General features: G+C 45.6%; 1 pseudogene; it reads left to right on the top strand.

Moving 5' to 3' along the window:
- The first annotated feature begins 5,190 nt into the window (after nucleotides 1-5,190).
- LOC125740051 (tripartite motif-containing protein 16-like) lies at nucleotides 5,191-15,599 on the top strand (annotated as a pseudogene).
- Nucleotides 15,600-19,846: the final 4,247 nt, after the last annotated feature.

The following is a 19,846-nucleotide window of genomic DNA, read 5'->3' as shown; positions in this document are numbered from 1 at the left end:
AAAAACATGGTGTCAGCCACCTCCTGGTTCATCCTCTCCAGAAATCCATTCGTTTATGGATGTTATTTTGAGGAAAGACTGAGTGAGATATTCAAATAAATCAAAAAAGCCTGGAAGACTCAGGCTGTGAATTGGGGTCTATGATAACAGACTATGTCCTCTGGAACACCATAGTAACGGAACACCCAGAGAAATAAAATGTCAGCTACCTGAGTAGCCGAGGGTAACTTAGACAGGGGCACGAGTCTAGACATCTTAGAGAACCTGCCAACAATGTTCTGGATAACAGTGTAGCTCTGTGACTTTCAGAGGTTGGTGAAGAAATCCATAGTGATCTGAGACTACGGCCGAGTCAGAATCGGAAGCTGCTGAAGTAATCCAGCCAGAGTGTGGTGAGATGCTTCGTTCTGAGTACAGACTGGACAGGATGCTATGAACTCCACTACCTCTGCTCTCCATCCTGGTCACCAATACCACCATGAGAGCATTGGGGCCATGGAGGAGATCCCTGGGTGACCAGAGCAGAGGGAGGAGTGAACCTATTGGTGGTCAGCTGTGCAAAGGGTTTGACGTACAAACAATTCACTTGGAGGACAAGCATCAGGTGGAGGTTCTTGTCCCTGGGATTTGTGAATGGAATCCTCAAGGTCCCAGGGAAACAGGGTAGGCAGAACAAGGACTGACTCTGCTCATGCAACAGGGGGATCAAACTGGTGGGAGAGGACATCCACCTTCATGTTCTTGGAGCCTGAGATATAGGAAACAGTAAAATTGAAGCAGCTGAACAATAGACTGTGTTGCCTCTCTAAAGTGTAGATGCTTAGATGCTTGCCAGTCTTCAGGTGTTCCAGATTGTGGTGACTGGTGAAGACGAAGAATGGGTGGACAGCTCCCTCCAGTCAGTGTCACCACTCACTGAAAGCCAGCTTTTTACCTTGGAGCCCCCACTTTCTGATGATATAGTTTCATTTTGCGGGAGTTAACTTCTACAAAAAAAATGCAAAAGGATGCATTCTTCCAGAGTCATCCTGCCTTTGGGATAAAACAGCTGCATCTCCCACCTTTGAGGTGTCCACTTCCACCATGTAGGGTAGAGATGGATCAGGCTGTTGGAGTAGGGTTACTTTATTTTGTGAGACTGGGGATCAGAATATTAATGAGCTTTTGAGTCCACTGGTCAGGAATTGCTTCTTACGTACTGTATGAATCTTCCATAACCATCCTGTAAAACAAAAATTTGTGTCCGGACATATCGTGTGGAAGAATGGTACTGCGGGGGAAATACTTGGGTTAATGTTTTGTCTTAGGCCTTAGGCAAGAAGATGCTGTTGCATTCTGGGATCGTGGGATTGTGGATAGACCTCAGGCGAGAAGATGTCACATTTGGGGGAGTGGGAACAACACTTTGTCCTGGGCTTTGGGCAAGAGTGTGTTGTGTGTTGTTGTTCTGGAAAACTCATGAGAGGAAGTATACTAGGGAAAACACACTGTGGAATACACTGACCTGGCACCAGTCAAATAACTCTCCTAACTGGGAAAAGGGGTTGCATCTGTTGGGCTTGTGAGGGAAGGCTGTCATGATGGTGGTGAACAGTTCATGAGCAGTTGAGAGGGCAGAAGCCTACTATTATCCTGTTTGTCATAATTTGAGGTAATAATATGAAGTGCTTTCCATCATAGGATTTCACAGGTATATCACAGTATAACCACTGTCAGTATAAACAACATGTAATGATAGAACAATAGGTAATTAATCAATCATGTAATCATTATGTATGTGCTTGGAAAGCAAGATTGGAGGTTGCAAGAGGACATTTAAGGATGGACATGCTATATGGTGATCAGCCATGGAAGAAGATCTTGAAGGGGGGGGGCATTTCTTGTGCGGTGTGTGCCAACACCCAGGTTATGCAGAGCACTCTGTCACACTATATTGCTTCATCTCACTAATAAAGATTTTTACTTTTACCTTGCATTTTGGACTCGGTTATTTCCACAATTACAACTTTACAGTTACACACAATTGACACTATATATGTGTATATAAGTCTTTTTCAACAAAAGTTACAAAATGCTAAGCTAACGTTTGTTAAACTTCAAGCAAGCAATGTCATTCACTGTGTAAAGAAAACATAAATGAAGAGTCAAAATGCCAATGCTTTCATCACTTGTGAGCAGTATGACATGTACAGATGTGTCATTTAATGTCATTTAATTTTTAAAGTAAATGTGTTCATGAGCCTTGCAAAGGCTGTGTGATGATACTGAGTAGCTGACGTTTACTGAAAATTGGTGCTTTTTCCTTCACTCGGTACTCCACTGTAGCTTGCAGCACTGGGTCATACTGGTTACACTGCTAAACCCAGACATACTGCAGATTTTTGAAAAATTACCCGGATGCCCGGACCAGTCCCCAGAAATAGTGCATGTTCCGGGAAACAACCCAGACCCTTGGTAACCCTATGCTGGAGAACAGGGGCAGCACAAAATATATCTTGTGGATGGCAAAAGGTCACAATGCTTCTGGAGAGCAGAAATCGAATGGCACGCCCAGAATCTACATAGATCTGCAACCATTAAATATAGCCCTGAAAAGCAGCTATTTCCCCCCTGCCAACCATAGAAGACATTTCACCAGACTTGTCAAACGCTAAAGCCTTTACAGTTTGTGATGCCAAGCATGGATTTCCATCCATTTTCCAAACCGCTTATCCTACTGGGTCACGGGAGGTCTGGAGTCTATCCGGGAAGCAATGGGCACGAGGCAGGGAACAACCCAGGATGGGGGGCCAGCCCATCGCAGGGCACACTCACACACCATTCACTCACACATGCACACCTATGGGCAATTTAGCGACTCCAATTAGCCTCAGCATGTTTTTGGACTGTGGGGGGAAACCGGAGTACCCGGAGGAAACCCCATGACGACATGCGGAGAACATGCAAACTCCGCACACATGTGACCCAGGCGGAGACTCGAACCCAGGTCCCAGAGGTGTGAGGCAACAGTGCTAACCACTGCACCACCATGCCGCCCCCAGCATGGATTTTGGCATGTGAAATTGGCAGAGGAATCCAGGTATCTCACCACCTTTGCCACTCCATTCTGCATATTTTATTGGCTAAGGAAAACGATAGGGATTAGCCCAGCACCAGAAGGTTTCCAGCATAAACTAACCCAAGGAGGGCTTACCTGGCAGATACATCATGGTAGATGATGTACTGGTCACAGGAGAAAGTGACAGGCTGCAAAGCACAAGCAAAGATCATAATTTCAAGTTGTCAAAATGGCAGGGGAAGAGACATTAAACTGAAAGTTCAAACTGAGGGGGCAGGAAGTACCATACATAGGGCATCTTCTTACTGCTGAAGGACGCACTGTGGATCCTGAACAAGTGCGTGCCATCAAGGAGATGCCACGACCAGCGCATGTTAAAGGTGTCCAGAGACCGGTAGGCACGCTGAAATAAATCAAATAAGTCAAAGTAATATAAACATATAAACTTTTATAATATAATATAAAAATATAAACTTTTAGATAACTGCGAGATTCTGAGACAGATCACACACAAAAGTCTACGTGGGATTAGTATGAAGTGCTTGAGGATGCATTCACTAGACTGAAACACAACACAGCAAAAGTACCAGTCTTAAGGTAATATAGCCCTGAAGAGCAGCTGGGGCTGCAGTGCGATGCCAGTGAAACAGGGTTAGGAGCAGCAAACCACGAGGTAAACCCTCAGCATATAGGAGCAGGACGCTTACTCAAACTGGAAGGGGCCATGCCTAGAGAAAAACAGAGTGCCTAGTCATAGTTTCTGGTGTGGAGAAATTTCATCGATATGCTTATGGCAATTCCAGAGGTATGATGCCAGTGTCAATTATGTTCCAGAACACGCCATGTTGTTAACAGGCACTTTGAGCAAAGCAAACTTGCCGGAGGGCCACAGAGGTGAATCAGGGATGGACACAGAAACCAGTAACATGGTAGACTATGTACTAGGGATGCAACGAGATCTCGCGATATTACATGACGAGATTTCTCGTCGGAGTGAAAAGCGGTCTCGCGAAGGCGCTGAAAATCAAGCGCTGTAAGCATGTCGCCGTCTGACGAAATTACCCAGACGCCCCAGACACTTTTAAATGTTTTGTGCGGCAGCATTTTGGGTATCCGGCTTAAAATATAAACGGCGAAAAGGTGACAGACAAAACACAAACCATCTGTAAGCATTGTAGGAAAATAATGCCGTACACAGCGGCTAACGCTACTACTGTGCAAAGCCATTTGCAGCAGCACCATCATAGCTCTGTACTTAAAATTCACTGCACCGGTGGAGAAAACATAAAAAAAAAGTTTTATGTTTTTTATTTATATTGTTTTATGTATATTCTATTTTATGTTCAATTGAGTAGCCAAATACGAGAGAAGCCTGTCATTTGAGTTTATGGTGAAATTTTTAATGGTGCTAGATATTTGTTTTGTTTTATATGCTTTACTGCATATGATGATGGTGATTATTTAAAACACTTCAGCATACATCTGCATTATTTAGCATTTAGCATATTTTTTGTCTTTCAAATTAATCAAATAAAACGTTGCATTCCAGTAATATATTTCCTCTTTGAAGCTTTCCTATGTATTGCTAAAATATCGTCTTGTTCTCATGAACCCAGTACCCTGTCTCCTCTTGTCTCATGGGCTGAGTATAGCGTTACACCCCTATTATGTACTAATCTCAGCAGAGAGACTGTTATGTTGCAGATGCAAATGCAAAACTGCAGACACCATGAGGTGATGGTGACCACAGAATAAGAGAGATACACCGGAAGAAACTGGGCATTATTATTCCTTACAGAAGGAGCTGGGTTTCAGGATTGGACAGTATTCAGGGCTACATCATTCAGAACATCCATTGCTCACATTTGGGGATTGAAGGATGTCTCAGGAGAGCCGAGGAATGTGTCTGTCCGCCAGGTATGAACAAGCACATGAAGGCATTTACTGCAAATTTAACAACTGTAGGTCTTCAGGTACAAAACAGCAAAAAGAGACACTACACAAGGAGACCGTGGGCTAAAAGTAGCCATTGACTTTTTTCCTGAAGACAGAGACTATCTGATAAATACATTCCGTGTTTTTGGGAAATTGATTATTACTTCCCAGACACAAAGTCAAGCACAGTGATTATAAAATTAAAAGCACACTTTTCCAGACAAGAGATCCCACATTTTCTGAATTATAAAACCGTTTTTTCTTTCAGGAGACGACAGAAGACATGGTAATGTTACATTTTAATTATAGTGTAAGGATTTCACTTCAAGCAGAAGAAGAGGAATGTAACAATAGGATTGGTATGTTGCACTGGTGCATCATGGGTGGATTTGATGTGTGCATAGGTGGGTCAGGAAGTTCACTGGAGGCGTGCTAGGCTGCTAGTAGTTTCTGAGTACAATCCATTATGTATATAGTTATTTAATGAATAATCCCACAAGAAAGAGCAGCTGCTTCAATTATCCAGTTTGTTTAGTCAAGAAGGACGTAACAAGTTGAAACAGCATCTAAACGGACCCAGAGATTCAATCCTAATATAACTGCTCTCTTCTACCATTCTGCCTTCTAGCTGCTTTCTATAGAGAACATCAAACTGTTGGATTGTAGCTTGTTTGGGGGAAAATGTCAATAACAATTAGGTCTGAATAAAAACTAAATAGACACTGTAAATAATTGATGTTTGCCCAGTCTGCTCTTCTCAGTCTGGCCTCAGTCCAAAACCACACCTACTGCAGCCTGAGAAGCAGGAAGTTCCTCCCACTCTCACACACAGACGACTGTGAGGAAAAACGAAACTGAAACCTATCAGTGTTCGTGGTAAAATGGCAGAAGCCAGTTCTACACTGGATCCGAATCAGTTCAGCTGTCCAATCTGTCTGGATCTTTTGAAGGATCCAGTGACTATTCCCTGTGGACACAGTTACTGCATGAGCTGCATTAAGAGCTGCTGGGATCAGGAGGATCATGCTGGAGTTTACAGCTGCCCCCAGTGCAGACAGACCTTCACACCCAGACCTGTTCTGGGCAGAAACACCATGCTGGCTGAAGTGGTGGAGAACCTGAAGAAAACTGGACTAAGAGCAACTACTCCTGCTGACTATTATGCTGGACCTGGAGATGTGGAGTGTGATTTCTGTACTGGGAGAAAACACAAAGCTGTCAAGTCCTGCCTGGTGTGTCTGGTCTCTTACTGTGAATCTCACCTCCAGCCTCATTATGTGTCTCCAGCTTTTAAGAACCACAAGCTGACTGATGCCACTGGACATCTGCAGGACAAGCTCTGTTCCCAGCATGACAAACTCCTGGAGATCTACTGCCGTACCGACCAGCAGTGTATCTGTTATCCCTGTTTAATGGATGAACACAGAGGCCATGATACAGTCTCAGCTGCTGCAGGAAGGGCGGAGATACAGGTCAGACAAGCAACTTTCTTGCATACATTTTTCTGTCTGTCTATTTGCGACTATATCTGATTTGAAGACAAAGAAATCAAATTTGCTTCGTTAAAGTGAAAAGAAAATGCCCCCAAAAATAACATGGTTCTGAAAATGTGCTATAACTGATTAAGGGGAAATTTTTACTCTTTGACTTTTATCATAGACTGTCTTCTCAATGGGCCAAAACAGTCTCAAAACGTTTTTATAAAGTTCAAAAAGTTCCAATTGAATTCTTACAGAAATCCTTTAAACAGTGAATCATATAATGGCAGCTGGATACATACAGCAAGCAAACAGGGTTCAGAGGTTCACTTATTGTTTGGCTGAGATTAATAAACTGAGAGGTTTTCAATACGGTATGATTATTGGTGTCGAGTCTGGCGGTTCCAGCATCTCAGAAACAGCCACCATCCTGGGTCAGTTTTGTCAGTCAATGAAAGAAGTCAGAGGAGAATGACCAGGCTTGTTAAAGCTAACAGGAGGGCAGGCCAGGTCAGGTTGGGGAGCATGCACTGATGCAGCACTGTCATACACACCACATGACGAAATGCCTTGGGATCCTGGCTGGCGACCCCCCAGGCAGACACACGGTCCAGTCCCACTCTCCGGAAATGGCCATGCATCTGCCGCAGCCAGGTGTTACGTCGGTGTCCCCTTGGTCTGGTCCAGCCGCTTGGGTCCTCAGCAATGAGGATTCTGCAGGTCGGATCACTCTCAGGGAAACGTGCCACATGGCCGTAGTGCCGTGACTGACGCTCCCTCACAATGCAGGTAATGTGTCTCATTCGGGACTCCTCTAGCAAACGCTCATTCGATAGAAAGTCAAACCAACAGTACCCAAGGATTCTATGAAGAGACACAGAACTGAATGTGTCTAGTCTTTGTCTCAGCTCACTGGATAGCATCAATGTCTCACAGCCATACAGCAAGACAAGGAGCACCAGGACTCTAAAGACTTGGACCTTCATCCTCTTGCAAAGATATCGCGAGCTCCACACACCCCTATTCAGCGACCTCATGACCCCCCATGCTCTCCCAGTCAGTCTGCTAACTTCAATATCCAGGGTTCCCTGCAAGATGAAACGCCTCCTTCTGGGAACACCAACACAACTATCGGCAACCTTCATGGTCTTATTATGGAAGGTCTCCCACATCACATTACTGTTGGCAAGTCCCTGCAAGTTCCTCACACAAACTGCGTACAAGCTCATCCGAAAGAGTTTGATCTTCAGATAAGATAATATAATATGTATATACACACGTTATTAGCAGGAATAAAACGAGTATTATAACATAAAAATTGTCTCAGTATATACGTGGAGTATATGAGCATGGGATTAGGTATGTGCTTATTGTTTGTTGTAAAGTCTGATGGCAGATGGAAGAAAAGACCTGCGGTATCTCTGTCACACACCTTGGATGCACCAGTCTGTCACTGAAACGCCTCCTTCTGGGAACACCAACACAACTATCGGCAACCTTCATGGTCTTATTATGGAAGGTCTCCCACATCACATTACTGTTGGCAAGTCCCTGCAAGTTCCTCACACAAACTGCGTACAAGCTCATCCGAAAGAGTTTGATCTTCAGATAAGATAATATAATATGTATATACACACGTTATTAGCAGGAATAAAACGAGTATTATAACATAAAAATTGTCTCAGTATATACGTGGAGTATATGAGCATGGGATTAGGTATGTGCTTATTGTTTGTTGTAAAGTCTGATGGCAGATGGAAGAAAAGACCTGCGGTATCTCTGTCACACACCTTGGATGCACCAGTCTGTCACTGATGGAGCTACTCAGTACTGACAGTGTGTCCTGTAATGGGTGGGAGATGTCCTCCAACAGGGAAGTCTGGCTTAGTCCAGCCTTGTTCTCCTAGTAAGTGGTAGCCTACTGGATGTAAGCTGAATCTTCAGAGTGGCAACAACAAGTCTGTGTTCAGAATTCACACACTGGACACTTCTGTAGACCCTGAAGTTCTGCAGGGGCCTCCAACGTCTGCCCATCCCAGTCACTTTCACCGCGGTCAGAGCATACACTGAGACAACGGACAAGATACCCAACAACTTCAGCTTGACTGTCAGAAACATATATTATATACAGTAAGTGAACTTCAGGTTGACTGTGAAAAACATGCATTATATACAGTAAGTTAACATCAGGTTGACTGTGAAAACTCTTTTCACATCCCTCACTGGGAATATGAGTCAAAGGAGCATCGTCAAATGTATCCTACCTACAGATAATAAATCATTTAAGAATATCCATCCATCCATCCATCCATCCATCCATCCCTTAACCACTTATCCCGGTCAGGGTCACGGGCAGCCCCGGAATCAATCAGCATAGGGCAGAAGGCCGGGGTCCACCCTGGACAGGATGATTAAAGAATTTTATCTCCGCTAATGAAACAAACTTGTTTTGTCATCTTGTTTGCTGTCTGTAGAAACAAATGGGAGAAACAAAGAAGGAATTTCAGAATAGAATTCAGATGAGAGAGAAGGAGCTGCAGGAGCTGAGAGAGGCTATGGACTCAATCACAGTGAGTATGAACCTGAGCAGAAGATAACAGCTGGGTTGTAAGAAGCATGTCAGGCTTGAATCGAGGCTTTTCCAAGACAGGTGACTTACATCCTTTAAGGTTTAATTAATGTAAGGTCACTGTGGGATACAATGAGTCAGGGTTCTACCAGAGGAGGGGGGACAAAAGCAGCGAACAGGAGGGTTGAGCTTAAGTCTTTCTCAAACAGTCCTTAAGCGATAACCCTCAAAATAACAGATGACTTTTCATACACCTGTGTAATGCAAATAAACAAAAATTCACCAATAAAGACCCAATGCTGACAACCAACCTGCCCCATACAGCCACCAGTCTCTGCCAAATCCCTGCAGCTGACAGTGTATGAGCTTAATGAGTGATCATTTCCAATCAGTGCTGGCTGGGTTTCAGTACCTGAGGCATCCAGCATGGTGACGCTCCAAACCCCAGTCATGTGCTGTTTTTATACCTCCTGTCAGCTCATATCTCTATTGTATAATGAGGCTCTCTGGAGTCTCAAAAGGGGCCAATTGTAACTTACTGTGTCACCAACAGAGCTCAGCACAGTCAGCAGTACAGGACAGCGAGAGGATCTTCACTGAGATGATCCGCTCCATTGAGAGAACACGCTCTGAGGTGACAAAGCTGATCAGAGATCAGGAGAAGGCTGCAGTGAGTCAGGCTGAAGGACACATGGAGATACTGAAGCAGGAGATTGATGAACTGAAGAGGAGACACTCTGAGCTGGAGCAGCTTCCACACACAGAGGATCACATCCATTTTCTCCAGGTAACAGAACAGATACTTTGGCAATAAGAAAACCAAAGCATTGAAATGGATGTCTGATTTCTTTGGTATTTTAAATTGTTTGTCATTTGCCTGAAATTAATAATGCTTCTTAATTTTATTACAATACACATTTGTTATGATAAAGCTGTTTAATCAGACTGTGTTTCTGTAGAGGTACCAGGGTCTTCCTGTCACCCCTGAAGCTGGATTTGGACCCAGAATCTCTGTCGGTCCACGTTTGGATCTTGGGAATGTGAGGAAGGTGGTCTTTGAACTGAAGGATCAACTGGAGAATGTTTGTGAAAAGAAATCGACAGAGATACATCATGCGGGTTAATAAATAAATTCATTTTCCAATCTGTTCATGTTAATACAGACCGTGTAGATAGAGTATGCAGTAGGCCTACAGTCAGCATTAGATTAAATGTTTATGAAATCCTTTAAAAATACTTCTTCACTTCTTCAAAATGAAACACATTTACAATATGTAATATGTTTAATGTAGAATGATTAGCGGCTCCTGGGGGTGGGGCTCGATGGCGAGCGCCTGATGTCCAGGCACAGCCCGAAGAAGGCACGTGGGTCCCCTCTCCAATGTGCGCACCACCTATAGTAGGGGCCATAGGGGTCAGGTGCAGTGCGAGTTAGGCAGTAGCCAAAGGCAAGGACCTTCGCGGTCTGATCTCCGGCTGCAGAAGCTAGTTCTAGGGACATGGAATGTCACCTCTCTGACGGGAAAGGAGCCTGAGCTGGTGCGCGAGATTGTGAAGTTCTGGCTAGATATAGTCGGACTCACCTCGACGCACTGCTTGGGCTCTGGAACCAGTCTCCTTGAGGGGGGTTGGACCCTTTTCCACTCTGGAGTTGCCTGCGGGGAGAGGCGCCGAGCAGGGGTGGGCATACTTATTGCCCCCTGGCAGGGCGCCTGTACATTGGGGTTTACCGCAGTGGACGAGAGGGTAGCCTCCCTTCGCCTTCAGGTGGGGGGGACGGGTCCTGACTGTTTGCGCTTATGCACCAAGCAGCAGTTCAGAATACTCACCCTTGGAAGTGGTGTTGGACAGCTCTCCTCCTGGGGACTCTTGTTCTGGGGGATTTCAATGCTCACGTGGGCAATGACAGTGAAACCTGGAGTGGCGTGATTGGGAGGAACAGCCCCCCGATCTGAACCCGAGCGGTGCTTTGTTATTGGACTTCTGTGCTCGTCACGGATTGTCCATAATGAACACCATGTTCAGGCATATGGGTGTCCATATGTGCACTTGGCACCAGGACACCCTAGGCCGCAGTTCGATGATCGACTTTGTAGTTGTGTCATCGGACTTGCGGCCACATGTCTTGGACACTCGGGTGAAGAGAGGGGCGGAGCTGTCAACTGATCACTACCTGGTGGTGGGTTGGCTCTGCTGATGGGGGAGGAAGCCGGCCAGGCCTGGCAGGCCCAAGCGTATAGTGAGGGTCTGCTGGGAACATCTGGCAGAATCCCCTGTCAGGAGGAGTTTCAACTTCTACCTCCAGCAGAACTTCTCCCATATCCCAGGGGAGGCGGGGGACATTGAGTCCGAATGGGCCATGTTCCGTGCCTCCATTGTGGAGGCGGCTGACCGGAGCTGCGGCCGTAAGGTGGTCGGTGCCTGTCACGATGGCAATCTCTGAATCTGCTGGTGGACACCAGTGGTAAGGGATGCCGTCAAGCTGAAGGAGGAGTTCTATCAGACCGTTTTGGCCTTTGGGACTCCGGAGGCAGCTGACGGCTACCGGCAGGCCAAGTGGGATGTGGCTTTGCCGAGGCAAAAACTCAGGTGTGGGAGGAGTTTGGTGAGGCCAAGGAAAACGACTTCCGGACGGCTTCGAGGAGATTCTGGTTCACCATCCAGCAGCTCAGGGCAGGAAAGCGGTGCAATATCAACACTGTTTATGGTGGGGATGGTGCGCTGCTGACCTCAACTCGGGACGTTTTGGGTCGGTGGAAGTAATACTTCAAAGACCTCCTTAATCCCACCGACATACCTTCCAATGTGGAAGCAGAGTGTGGAGACTTGGGGGTGGACTCGCTGGATCTCTGGGGCGGAGGTCGCTGAGGTGCTTAAAAAGCTCCTCGGTGGCCGGGCTCTGGGGGTGGATGAGATCCGCCCAGAGTTCCTTAAGGCTCTGGATGTTGTGGGGCTGTCCTGGTTGACACGCATCTGCAGCATCGCGTGGACTTTGAGAGCAGAGCCTCTGGACTGGCAGACCGGGGTGGTGGTCCCCCTCTTTAAGAAAGGGGACCGGAGGGTGTGCTCCAACTATAGGGGGATTACACTACTCAGCCTCCCTGGTAAGATCTATTCGGGGGTTCTGGAGAGGAGGGTCCGCCGGATTGTCAAACGTCGGATTTAGGAGGAGCAGTGTGGAACAGTGGACTAGCTCTATACTCTCCACAGGGTATTGGAGGGTTCATGGGAGTTTGCCCAACCAGTCTACATGTGTTTTGTGGACTTAGAGAAGGCATTCGACCATGTCCCTCGGGGAGTCCTGTGGGGAGTGCTCCGGGAGTATGGGGTGCCGGGCTTCCTTTTAAGGGCGGTTCGGTCCCTGTATGACTGGTGCCAGAACCTGGTCCGCATGGGCAGCAATAAGTCGGACTCGTTTCTGGTGAGGGTTGGACTCCACCAGGGCTGCCCTTTGTCACCGATTCTGTTCATAGTTTTTATGGACAAAATTTCTAGGCGCAGCCAGGGCGTTGAGGGTGTCCGGTTTGGTGACCTCAGGATTAGGTCTCTGCTTTTTGCAGATGATGTGGTTCTGTTGGCTTCATCGGACCGTGACCTTCGGCTCTCACTGGGACAGTTCGCAGCCGAGTGTGAAGTGGCTGAGATGAGAATCAGTACCTCCAAATCCGAGACCATGGTCCTCAGCCGGAAAAGGGTAGAATGATCTCTCTGAGTTGGGGATGGCGTCCTCCCCCAAGTGGAGGAGTTTAAGTGTCTCGGGATCTTGTTCATGAGTGAGGGAACGATGGAACGGGAGGTCGACAGGCGGATCAGTGCGGCGTCAGCAGTCATGCGGGCGCTACATCGGTCTGTCATGGTGAAGAGAGAGCTGAGCCAAAAGGCAAAGCTCTCAATTTACCAGTCGATCTACGTTCCTAGCCTCACCTATGGTCATGAGCTATGGGTAGTGACCGAAAGAACAGGATCGCAGGTGCAAGCGCCCGAAATGAGTTTCCTCCGCAGGGTGGCTGGACTCTTCCTTAGAGATAGGGTGAGGAGCTCAGTCATTCGGGAGGGACTCAGAGTAGAGCCGCTGCTCCTCCGCATCGAGAGGAGCCAGATGAGGTGGCTCGGGCATCTGATTAGGATGCCTCCTGGACGTCTCCCTGGTGAGGTGTTCCGGGCATGTCCCACTGGGAGGAGGCCCCGGGGAAGACCCAGGACACGCTGGAGGGACTATGTCTCTCGGCTGGCCTGGGAACACCTCTGGATCCTCCCAGAAGAGCTGGATGAAGTGGTAGGGGAGAGGGAAGTCTGGGCTTCCCTGCTGAGACTGCTGCCCCCGCGACCCGACCCGGATGGATGGATGGATGGATGGATGGATGGATGGATGGATGATTAGCGGTTTGTTAAACTGCCTGTTGTCATCCCACATAGTAAAGTTGTCCCCACAGTAATACTCTACTGCTGGTATCTCCACAGTGAGTGAAGTCCATCTCCCACAAGTAAATTCCTTTTACTCACATCCCTGTTTCTCTCTGTCTCCTTCTAGTTACCAAAGACACCGTCCTACCAGTATTAGTGCCCACGACCAGATCAGAATTCTTACACTGTGAGTCTGTTCACACACACGCTTCTCTCTCCCTGTATGAGGTGGAGTGTGTTTTATTGTGTTTCATTTTCTTCTGCTAGGGGAGCTTCTCTCTCTCTTCTGCTGCCTCCTGGTCTTTCTCATATACATGAACTGTTATGTCAGTAGCCTTTAAATCTGCTTTGAACACAACTGCTGATGTATTAATATTATTGTGCTTATGAGGTTGTTCTGTGAAGTGTCCGTATTGAAAATATTATCATTTAAAAATTAACAGAAAAACATTTATCAAAGGCTTTTTTCAGTGATATTATAAACTAGTCCCTCTAAAATCTATTTTTCAAAAATGTAAGAAATGCTATTACATACCATGAAAAATCTTTACAGAATACCAACATACTACAGAAATTAGTTTTATGTTTCAAAGCATTTCAACATACACAAAAGCACACGATCTTGTTTAATGTAAGGAGTGAATGGAGCCAAAACATCACCTTCTGATCTTCTCCTTTGTCAGATTCCCGTCAGCTCACTCTGGACCCCAACACAGCAAACAGAAACCTTCATCTGTCTGTGGGGAACAGAGTGGTGATATGGTAGAGTGAGATACAGTCATATCCTGATCACCAGGAGAGGTTTGACTTATCCTGCCAAGTACTGTGTACAGAGGGTCTGACTGGACGCTGCTACTGGGAGGTTGAGTGGAGCGGGAGTTCGATTGGTATAGCCGTCACATATAAAGGGATCAGCAGGAAAGGATTGGATAACAACAGCTGGCTTGGATACAATGACAAGTCCTGGTGTTTGTACTGGTCAGGCTCCAGTTACTCATTCTGGCACAATAATGTGCAAACTGCAGTATATGGCTCCCATTCCTCCAGGATAGGGGTGTACCTGGATCACTGGGCAGGAACTCTGTCCTTCTACAGCGTCTCTGACACATTGACCCTCCTGCACAGGGTCCAGATCACGTTCACTGAGCCCTTCTATCCTGGGTTTTTTCTCAATAACAGCACAACTGTCACTGTGCTGACTAACTGCCTGTTAAAAATATCCCAAAAACAATTGACTAATAACTAAATGACTAATATTACAAAACATGGCTACTGGCTGTGACCAGTTTGCTGCCGACTGTAAATTACAGAATGGACCTTCATTTTACCCCAGTGAGCCCTAAAATTGCGCCATCTGGGATTATAAAGACAGAACCAAGCAGTGATTCTAGGGGATTAGTGCACAGTTCAAACCAAGGTGTGTCCTGCAGCACTGGGGACACACTGGATGGGATACATCACAGTCCATCACAGAGCAGGCATTATGTGTTTAGGTAATTTGCAACTAGAAATAAAAGTAAAACTCAATACATTTCCAGAAAATTACGTGAATTTTAGGACCCTGTGCAGTGACTCCCAGGTATCATCTCACCTGTATATATATATATTTTATTCTATTCTGTTGCTCCTTTAAATATTAATAGCAGGATTAGTTTAGAAAATCAATTACAATTATTTTTTAACAATGAATTTTTTTTGCATAGCGAGTTATATTTTTTGGAGCGAGTAAAATCAGTATTTCAGGAATTATACCTCTTTTACCAAGCAATAATAATAATAGTAATAGTGATGTTTTATTGATCCCTGAGGGGAAATATTTGCCTACCCCATCTTGCTCTGCCTGACGCACAGAAACAGATATTAAAATGACAGCAAGCTTGGCAGCGAAGGGCAGCCACCTGCAGCGGTGCCCATGGACCTGGGGAAATAGGGGGGGGGCTGTTTCAGGGCCTTGCAAGGACCCACAGATATGTGACTATTCGGCCAAAGCCAGGCTTAGCCAGCTGAGCCACATGCTCTCCCCAAATAATTCAGCTATATGTTTGAATAACTAACAGTGACGGCTTTAAGGTAAATGATAACTTTTAAAATGATTTATGTATTGTGCTCAGTTAAAATTTGGCAAACTAATAAATGTGAACTTTTTTGCAGTTGACGTTGCTGTTTTTGTACTCTGCTTTTATATAAATATCTATTTACCATTACGCAAATATGAATATATTTAAAAGGCATTATACATAATATATCCATCCATCCATTTTCCAAACTGCTTATCCTATTGGGTTGTGGGGGGTCCGGAGCCTATCCCGGAAGCAATGGGCACGAGACAGGGAACAACCCAGGATGGGGGGCCAGCCCATCGCAGGGCACACTCACACACCATTCACTCACACATGCACAATTTAGTAACTCCAACTAGCCTCAGCATGTTTTTGGACTGTGGGGGGAAACCGGAGTACCCGGAGGAAACCCCACGACGACATGGGGAGAACATGCAAACTCCACACACATGTGACCCAGGCGGAAACTCGAACCCGGGTCCCAGAGGTGTGAGGTAACAGTGCTAACCACTGCACCACCATGCCGCCCCCATAATATATATTATACTATGTCCTGCACTTCCTGAGAGAGGCTCCCTGACCTGTACTGTATGAAGTGGTTATCAAACATGGATGCAGGTTAATTAATACTTAATATGTGTAGAGTGTATTTCCCTCTGGATCTGCAGACTGTAGACCAAAACATCACAAGATATTATTGTTAGGATCGTGTAGAATGGGGGGGTAAGCTACAGGTGACATGTCTGCACAGTGTAACGGACCACAGGTTAGTCGAGCCATAACAGGCGATGGTTAATGTTATTGACCATGAGGGTGGGGTGGCATCGGTCCACAACAAACAGAAGACAAGTGACCTGTGCTCTTTTTTTGTGGGGGGGGGGGGAGAGAGAGAGACAAGGCAGTTATATACCCCCCCCACCCCAATGCAAACACTGAACCATAGGTGCACAGGCACAAAACATCCACCCTTAAGATTACACTAATCCAACCTGGAACACGACAAACCACCACCCATGTAGCAATGCAGGTGCACATAAACACTTAGTACCTAGACGGGGCACCCGCCAGCACATTGTCCCATCCCCAAATATGGCAGAACTTTAACTCATAACTCTGTGGAAGCCAACTACAATGCATTAGGCACTGATTAGCATTTTTCATGCTGTACAGAAAAACCAAAGAGGTTATGAACAGTATAGAAAGTGGAGAACCAGAGGAAACCAGAGATGCTCTACGCATAAGGCATCGTCCAGGAGTAGAATGGCTTCTAGCCCAGCATCACTTGCGTCACCATCTGGGTTAAAGGGTCTGCTAAAACCAGGGGTGGCTAACACAGGACCACTGCTCAGTGCTTAGTGATTTTCAAAGGCTGATTGAAGGGTCTCAATCCAAACAAAAGGGACCTTTGGGCTAAGCTAGTTACTCAATGGAGCAGCAATACTAGTCAAAATCTTTACAAAGACTCCTATACTAATCTGCCATTATAAGGAGCAGAGATATTTACAAAGGCCTATACCTTATTTCCTATGGGACAAATCTGGCCAAGAATTTTACCCAAGTGGGGCGGCATGGTGGTGCAGTGGTTAGCACTGATGCATCACACCACTGGGACCCAGATTCGAGTCTCTGCCTGGGTCACATGTGTGCGGAGTTTGCATGTTCTCCCCATGTCGTCATGGGGTTTCCTCCGGGTACTCCGGTTTCCCCCCACAGTCCAAAAACATGCTGAGGCTGATTGGACTTGCTAAAATTACCCGTAGGTGTGAATTATGTGCGAGTGTGCCCTGCGATGGGCTGGCTCCCATCCTGGGTTGTTCCCTGCCTCGTGCCCATTGATTCCAGGATAGGCTCCGGGCCCCCCGCGACCCAGTAGGATAAGTGGTTTGGAAAATGGATGGATGGATTTTACCCAAGTATTTCACCATAGCCGAATGCCAAGTCATCAAGGTAAGCCTCACACCCACTGACTCCTTCCAAAACCCCATTAACCAGGCTCTGGACTGTCTCAGGTGCATTCCGCACCCCAAATGTGATGACCGTTTACATCATCAGGTGTCACAACTGCCGACAACGCTTGACTGCAAGGTGTTTAAGGGACTTGCCCCTCTGGAGATCCAGCTTGGTCACAAATGCTACAGAGGCAATTTGATCTATGCAGTCATCCTGGAAAAACTGCTTTGCAAAAGGCATCAACTCATCACCTGTAGATAAATACATCAGCACAGCCGCAGGCTTAACCTCTGCAGACACAGTTAGGCTCCGGTCATTATAAAGTTTCATCGGATTAACTTGCCTCCTAGGAGAAATTTTCTGTTTATTAACAGAGTTTATCTTTAAAGAGGAGGAAGGTTTTGTGTAATAGAAATAGTGATGGGCAAAACGATGCCACGTGAACCATTTGCAGTTCTTTTTTGACCCCACTAGATGGTGCTCTTGGCTTGCTTTGGGGCTGATTAGAGCCATTTTTTTAACAGAGAGGACCATCTAGTAGGGTCAAAAAATACCACGAACGGTTCATGAAGCATCATTTTTGCCATCAATAGATAGAGCCAAATAGGATTTAACAAAATACTGGGAATATAACTACGGATGAAAATGGTGGGGCCTGTTAATGAGACAGAATTAGCAAAAAATGCTTAATACATCAAAAAGGGTTGCCATTCACAGAAAAAAAACCCACAAGAATTGCCATTCTCTGAGTATCCGATCTTCTCTACTTTTAAATATGACACAGCACCCTGAGCCAGGAACAAAACCCCGTGCTCCCATTTGAAAAATACCACAAAAATAGAACCTTCCCAAAGCTAAATGCTTAAAACACCCAAATCGCAAATAAAAGTGTAAAAAAGTTCCTTAGCTTTGTTTCATTCTAGTTTTTTTTCTGCTTAATTCCATTCCTAGCTTTGTATGCGTTTAAAAGTCATTTCTGAAGTTTCTCTCAACAATCACACAAAGTACTCTTTTCCAACTTGAACTTTTACAAGCTCAGTCTATACATCTACTGTCATGCTCGCGGGCGTGCTGAGCGGCGATCGTGCGGGTAGGCAGGTAAGGAGCAGGCAAACAGGCAAGAATCGGGGCATCACCGAAACCACGTGCAGTTTTGGCAGTTGTTCGCGCTGCGTTACATGGTATTGCTACACAGCCGGGAGCAGCATCATGTACACCTTCCACTGTGACATCGGGAAGCTATGAATGTATTTTGGGGCAGGAGAGGGATCCGTAGTATCGTATAAATTGGCCTTAAATATTTCCCACCATACTTTCGTTGGTGGCGGAGGTTCGTAAGATGATCCTGCTGAACGTTTTGTTCGGAAATGGCAAGAAATCGCTTGCAAAACGGCAGGTTCAGTCACAGGAACTATGAGGATCATAATCCAACGCAGTTATCGGTCACATTTACGCGTCGCTCGTTCGCATATTTTTCAATACTGACACGCGAACGTGTCATCTTTCATGTGATGTGTTTAGCCGCTAGGCTACTACCACCCCGTTAGAAGTTAAATTTATCAGAAGTTATTTAATAAAATAATAAATTCTTAACAAATCAAACCCTTGATCTTATCTTTTTAGTAGTGAAAGTATGCTTATAAAAGGATAATTGTTTATATTATTTGGGTTGAATTAATGCACATTGTAGATATTTAAGACATTTAGGAGACCCTTTCATTTCAGGTTTCAATAACGGCAGTGCACTCATGCACATCCAGTAGTAATGCCCCTTCATCACCGATATCAGTAAGTTCTGATTTTAGTGACAGCTAACAGATAGATAGCAACATCAGTCTGCAGAGTATTTTTGTAAAATTTAACGAATACATATAGGTATAGGCCTACATATATTTTTTATTTATTGGTATGGTAGCTTCCTGTTGGCTAGACAATATGATTTTTCATTTGCACATGAAGACTGTTGCATTAATGTTTCCCCTTCATTCCATTATTATTACTGCATACTTCAGTTTTCTGTTTGTCAGATGAAAATCACTAAACACATCACATGAAAGATGGCACGTTCGCGCGTCAGTATTGACCAATATGCGAACGAGCGACGCGTAAATGTGACCGATAACCACGATCCCCCTCCCGCCCCAAAATACATTCATAGCTTCCCGATGTCACAGTGGAAGGTGTACATCATGTTGCTCCCGGCTGTGTAGCAATACCATGTAACGCAGCGCGAACAACTGCCAAAACTGCACGTTCTATGGCCTCTAAGTGAGCGGAATTCGCCATGTTGTCCAGCATCAGCCCTAACCTGCGCTCTCGTCGGTACCGCCCATTTTACACACATGGGCGTGGCTAATTTGCATACGTTCTCAACATTTAGAGTCTACATTTA

The sequence above is a fragment of the Brienomyrus brachyistius genome, chromosome 4, assembly GCF_023856365.1.
Source record: "Brienomyrus brachyistius isolate T26 chromosome 4, BBRACH_0.4, whole genome shotgun sequence".
NCBI classification, from domain to species: domain Eukaryota; kingdom Metazoa; phylum Chordata; class Actinopteri; order Osteoglossiformes; family Mormyridae; genus Brienomyrus; species Brienomyrus brachyistius.
The sequence above is the reverse complement of the archived record's forward strand: the minus strand, read 5'-3'. Positions and strand labels throughout refer to the sequence as shown.